At 51.4% G+C, this 6,744-nt stretch overlaps 1 pseudogene; it reads left to right on the top strand.

Moving 5' to 3' along the window:
• Positions 1 to 532, top strand: part of LOC146858137 (28S ribosomal RNA) — a 3,539-nt pseudogene extending 3,007 nt beyond the window's left edge.
• Positions 533 to 6,744: the final 6,212 nt, after the last annotated feature.

Below are 6,744 nucleotides of genomic sequence, written 5' to 3'. Positions count from 1 at the left end.
CTCTTCAATCATTGTGAAGCAGAATTCACCAACCGTTGGATTGTTCACCCACTAATAGGGGACGTGAGCTGGGTTTAGACCGTCGTGAGACAGGTTAGTTTTACCCTACTGATGAAATGTTGTTGCAATAGTAATCCTGCTCAGTACAAGAGGAACTGCAGGTTCAGACATTTGGTGTATGTGCTTGGCTGAGGAGCCAATGGGGCGAAGCTACCATCTGTGGGATTATGACTCAACGCCTCTAAGTCAGAATCCCCCCTAAACCGTAACAATACCGCAGTTCCGTGGAGCCTCGGATGGCCTGGGATAGCCGGCCTCTCCCCGGGGGCTGGTGCGTAGAGCCGCTCGCTTGGGGACCGGAGCGCGGACCGAAGGGGGCCACCTCCATCGCCCTTAGTGCATCGCATGTTCATAGGGCACCCAGTGCTAAATCTTTCGTAGATGACCTGCTTCTGGGTCAGGGTTTTGTAAGTAGCAAAGCAGCTACCTCGCTGCGATCTATTGAAAGTCATCCTCTGAGCCAAGTTTTTGTCTCTCTGTGCGTGGGTGCCCGCGGATGCCCTCCTCCACCACACCCATGGGTGGGTCCCTCTGCCACCAGCCCAGTGGGAGAGACACGGAGGGGGTAACGTGGGCCCATGGAAGGCTGCCTACACCATGTAACCTCCGGCACAGGGCCACCCCATCCCGTCCCTGCCCCATCGGAGTGCGGGGACGGGGGCCACCATCCATTGTGGGTCAGCAGGGTGACCAGATGGCCTGGACCAGGCGGGCCTCCCCTTACCACTGCTCCCGTGCAAGTCGAGCAGGGAGGTGAGCAGTCCAAGATAAGTAGCCTCCCGAATAGCAGCCTCGGAGCACCTGGCCACCCTCGCCGTCATTGGACTGCATGGGCTGCTGGATACAGCACCCTCCCAGGTCATCTGGGTGCTGGGTCGTCCCCGGCCATCTGGTCACCTGGCTGCGTGACCAGATGGCTCTGCAGGCTGGACGACCAGATGGCCCTGTGGGCCTGGGTGACCAGGTGGCCCTGTGGGCTGGGTGACCAGATGGCCCTGCAGACCGGGTGACCAGATGGCCTGCCTGCCAGCCAGCCAGGCTAACTCCTACTTTTGTCCTTCCCCAGGGTTCTGTAAGTCTCCACTACCAACACTACAGGCAGGCCAGCGGGGAGAGGACGTGGCCTGGGCTTAACCCTCCTAGGTTCCAGCCGAGGGTCCGGGTGCTGGGGACGGGGGGTCCACTTAGGCCTGGAGAGGCTTTCCCTGGCCTGGCTAGGGCTCAGAAGTTTGGGACTGGGCCCGGGGCTTGAGCTCCATCCGGTGGGTCCCAAAGTGCGGGTGCCCCCTATCCTGCAAGCCAGCCGAGGGTCCGGGCGCTGGTTACGGGGGTCCACCTGGGCCCTGGGAGGCTCTCCCCAGCCTGGCTAGGGCTCAGAAGCTGGGACCGTGCCTGGGGCTTGAGCTCCGTCTGGCAGGCCCCGGGGTGCGGGAGCCCTGTGTCCTGCAAGCCAGCCGAGGGTCCAGGTGCTGGGGACAGGGGACAGGGGTCCACCGGGGCCTGTGGAGGCTCTCCCCAGCCTGGCTAGGGTTCGGAAGCTGGGACCGGGTCCGGGGCTCGAGCTCTGTCTGGTGGGCCCTGGGGTGAGGGAGCCCCCCGTCCTGAAAGCCAGTCGAGGGTCCGGGCACTGGAGACGGGGTCCACCGGGGCCTGTGGAAGCTCTCCCTGGCCTGGCTAGGGTTTGGAAGCTGGGACCGGGCCCAGGAATTGTGGCGTCTGGTGGGCCCCTGGGTGTGGGAGCCCCATGTCCTGCAAGCCAGCCTAGGGTCCGGGCACTGGGGACGGGGGTCCACTGGGGCCCGGGGAGGATCTCCCCGGCCTGGCTAGGGTTTAGAAGCTGGGACCGGGCCCGGGGCGTGTGCTCCGTCTGGTGGGCCCGAGGTGAGGGAGCCCCTTGTCCTGCAAGCCAGCCGAGTTTCCGGGTGCTGGGGACGGGGGTCCACTGGGGCCCAGGGAGGCTCTCCCTGGCCTGGCTAGGGTTCGGAAGCTGGGACTGGGCCCGGGGCTCAAGCTCCGCCTGGCAGGCCCCGGGGTGCGGGAGCCCCCGTCCTGCAAGCCAGCCGAGGGTCCGGGGACGGGGGTCCACCGGGGCCCGTGGAGGTGCTCCCCGGCCTGGCTAGGCTTCGGAAGCTGGGACCGGGCCCGGGGTTTCTGCTCCGTCCGGCGGGCCCCGGGGAGCGGGAGCCCCCTGTCCTGCAAGCCAGCCGAGGGTCTGGGCGCTGGGGACGGGGGTCCACCGGGGCCCGGGGAGGTTTTCCCCAGCCTGGCTAGGGTTCGGAAGCTGGGACCGGGCCCAGGGCTTGTGCTCCTTCCGGCGGGCCCCGGGGTGTGGGAGCCCCTGTCCTGCAAGCCAGCCGAGGGTCCGGGCACTTGGGACGGGGGTCCACCGGGGCCCAGGGAGGCGCTCCTCGGCCTGGCTAGAGTTCAGAAGCTAGAACCGGGCCCGAGGCTCGCTCTCCATCCAGCGGGCCCCGGGGTACCGGAGCCCCCCGTCCTGCAAGCCAGCCGAGGGTCTGGTCACTGGGAACTGGGGTCCACTGGGGCCCAGGGAGGATCTCCCCAGCCTGGCTAGGGTTCTGAAGCTGGGACGGGGCCCGGGGCTCGAGCTCCGTCCGGCGGGAGCCTCCCGTCCTGCAAGGGTCGGGGCGCTGGAGACAGGGGTCCATCAGGTCCCAGGGAGGGCTCTCCCCGGCCTGGCTTCTTTCAGAAGCAGGGACTGGGCCAGGGAGCTGGGGTGGCTGGCTAAGTCTGCTCCGCTCTGTCCACCCCTAGTTCAGAGACCCTTGCTGCAAAGAGAACAATGACAACATGGAGTATAAGTATGACACCTAAAACCCCAGGACTTATCTGTAGATAAATTGGTCATATTATTAGGTCTCCCAGGGTTATTCTCGAAGGGTTGCGGGGCCTTGATTCGAGAAGTGAAAGGCAGTCGGTTCTGCAGTAAGGGATGTCAGGGTCACTACTGCACTGTAGAGGGGTGTCGCCCAACCCAGCAGCTGATGTGTGTTGAGGACTCACTGAAGAATGGGTAAAGTCTTGTTGTCGATAATGCTGTGCATTTTAAAATGCATTTAATTTGCTTATTAGCATAGCTGCACACCAACTTGTTAAATACGGTGCAGCAGGGAAGAGTCGCGATGCTTCCTAAACAAAAAAAAAAAAGATTGTTATGAAAGACCAGGACTGCAAACTGTCAGTGATGGTATCAAGGGGGAGTGGCAGCGGCCACTCGGGACAGAGAACCTCATGAATAGGTATGGGCCAAGGGAAACAAGTGGTAGACACACGCGCTACTCTGATGGAGGGGCTTTAACCCAGAGATGAAGAGGACAAAGAGAGTAAGTCATCGACGGCTAGACACGGAATCGGGGAACAGGGTGCAGATACCGAGTGGCGTTCACCGCAAATAGTGCAGCAAGCTGCAAGGCTGAATCTTCACTCCCCTAGAGAGTACCTTACCAGGCCAATCCATGATGTAATTTAACGGTTAAGTTGTATGCTCTTATTAAAAGTCTATCCTCTTAGGAAAGGTCACCTGGAGAAAACCATCTTCTTGCAATGCATTGTACCCACACTCGAGGACGGGAAGGACCATCTTACTCCGCAGTGGAAAGATCAGAAAATGGAAGACAAAGCGCTCTAAAATGACAGTGTGTTTGTCGTGTGGTTAGTGTTGAACATTCTACCGTATACATCCTTGTCCACTTTAATCGTTACACGTCTTTCCGCAATGAAAAAGATTCTGCGGGTGATCTGCTGTTTTTTTAGTATTGTGTCAAGGTACTGCAATTCACTAAGACCTCCCCCCCTCCCAGTCGTTTTAGTTTTTAATCGTCGTTATTGTCTTTGTTGAATTTAAGTACTGTAAAGAAGAAACTTTAAAACCGGAAGTCCGTCTTAACATAAACCCAACTTACCCATCCCTCAGAGCCCTGCTCCCTCCAACAGGTATTTTAAATCATGCAGTCGTTTTGAAGTGAACAGATGATACACTAGTCTTTATGGGTTACCATTTCACAACATATTGCCCTCTGTATCTGGCATCGCGGACTCCATGAAAACCATACAGAGAGAATGAGCACCAGTTCTCTGGACCACTTGAGAGATGAATAGAGTGTTTATGTGTAACAACCACGCAGTTATTGCGATATAAAGCTACCAGTTTCCAGAGACTAATATACTCTGATAAAATGCTGATGCGCTATGCTCGTGTGATTTTTCCTTTTAAGGATTCTTACTAAACTCAACATGACTGTATTTCTCATCTCCTCTGCCATTTTCTACCTGCACTTGAAGATCCAGTGGTCTGCAGTACCAAGTGTATTTGTGATGGTTAGGAGCAGGAAACTAATATGGTTGCCACACAGAGCAAGGCCCTTTCAAAAGATTCACTGGTCGCCTGTCTGTTGCTTTCTGCTATATGTGGGTTTTAAAATGAGGTGCAATCCATCCTCAGACAGTATTAAAAAATGTAAAAATGACAAAAGAATTAAGTAATACTTTTACAAAAAGTGCTGCATTACACTGCATTATTTGCCTTTTTTTGTCGCATAATTTACTCAACCCTGCCTTATAATTTGGGCGTCTACATCTGCATAATTCCAATGGCCCTTGCACACGTATCCCATCTGAATATCGAAAAGAGCTGGTATCAGTTGACCTTTTTGTAGATCCATGATGAACCCCAACTCCTATAGTATGCTTGTTGTCATCTCCACACAATCCTGCCCCTTAGTAAAAGAGGAAGCACAGAACAAAATTCATCTTAACTGTAGAACAGCTACTACTACTGGCACCTTTGTGAAGACCCTTGGCGATGTTCAAAGATGGAGTAGCAGCGCTTGAAACTGGATGTACATGTCCTCTACTGCAAATGTCATGAAAAATTGACTATTGAAAGTACGCATTGTGCAAAATCCAATGTTGCCGATAATTTCCTTTGGATGTGAAAGGTATGATCGTTTGCAAAGATGCCATCCAAAATGATTCCACCACGACAAATATTGTTGAACCCTTAAAACTATCATATGCCTTTTATTTATGTTTAAAAAATAATTATAATAGGCATTGTCATTTAAAATGCCAATAGCTTAAACCCTGGTAAATGCGAGACGTATTGCATTGCAAATGCCTGTTGTAATTTGGTGTAAATCTGTTCAGAAGGTTTGGAGTTAAAAAAGAAATAGTACTTTGTATATCTAGGAACGCAGATCCTCCACGAATCCGCTGGTATCCGATCCAATTATACATTACTTTAAGTTAAAAGAAAACCACACAAAAACACTGAAAAAACAAGGGTTACAGGGACATTATAGCTAGGTTCATGTTTTACCCACTCAATATCATAGAATTTTAGCAGTTATACTTATCTGAAGAAACTATGACTCATGCCTTTAAATTCAAACCATGAGTTTTAGTTTCTAAGCATAACTACAACTATGAGTATAACTATAACTGCTGAATATCTATGGTTTTGTGTACGTAAAACCTGAACCTAACTATAATGTCCCTGTAACCTTTGATTTTGTCAGTGAATATACATATATGTATATATAGTCACTGAAAATATATGTATCTATATCGATAAATAGATAGATAGACAGATAGACAGACAGACAGATAGATAGATAGATAGATAGATAGATAGATAGATAGATAGATAGATAGATAGATAGATAGATAGATAGATAGATAGATAGATAGATAGATAGATAGATAGATAGATAGATAGATCGATCTACAGTATTCCTGAAGATAATTTGAGAACAGATGAAAAAAATGCATGCTTTGTGCTGCCGTTACCATTGCGGAAAGTAGGAGTCATCATGCTGCGCACATTTAAGAGAGGAGAGAGGGGAATGAAGTAAAAGATAAGCACATGGTCCAAGAAAGAACATCGAAAGATGTGCACAGGGTTCAGAAAGAGGTAAAGATACAAAATCTGATTGACAGTAAAACAAAGTTTTACAAGTGCGGAAATACTTGTACAATAGATTGGCGTGTTTGAGTAATTATGCTGAGATGTTCACGGAGGGAAAAGCACTGTCATTGAAAAACAAGAGGAGAAGACGAAGACAATTGTGTTGTAATTGTTCAAGTTGAATGGGGAAGAGGAGGAGAATAATGTGGCTACTCCTTATTGTACGCTTCACGTTGGCATTTGTCATGGACAGCCAATTAATTAAGAGTACACTAAACATATTAGTATGAACCGCTATTATGCATGTGGCTGTATTAACTCTACCCTTCCTCATGTGCTGTTCCCGAGTGTGAAGTTTGTTCCAACTGTGAGTTCACGAACGTTTGTGCCAGCAAGTATGATTGGAACAGTTGCCATATGTCTAGTGGTCTGGATGCTGGTGGTTGCAATTGAGCATATAGATCGCTATTAGTATTGCAGTATGACATGCTAAACATCCATACTTTCAACGTCAGTGGGTGTTTGCCCCCCCAGTGTAGTGCAACTTACCGCTTTGCCAACAAGAACACTAGTTAGGCAGAAGCGACGTGAGGATTTGGGGAGATATTGTACGTTTCCTAGCAATGCTTGTAGAGGTGAGGGAGGAATGGTCATGTCAGTCATGCGGGATAGTTCCTCAACCTTGTCCAAAATTGGGCAACTTTATCGGACATCCATGTCATATGTGCAAAATCTGCCATAGGGGCGTTGCATCAAGAGCA

Source organism: Triturus cristatus, chromosome 3_2 (assembly GCF_964204655.1).
Source record: "Triturus cristatus chromosome 3_2, aTriCri1.1, whole genome shotgun sequence".
Taxonomy (NCBI): domain Eukaryota; kingdom Metazoa; phylum Chordata; class Amphibia; order Caudata; family Salamandridae; genus Triturus; species Triturus cristatus.
This window is presented reverse-complemented; position numbering and strand designations above follow the sequence as displayed.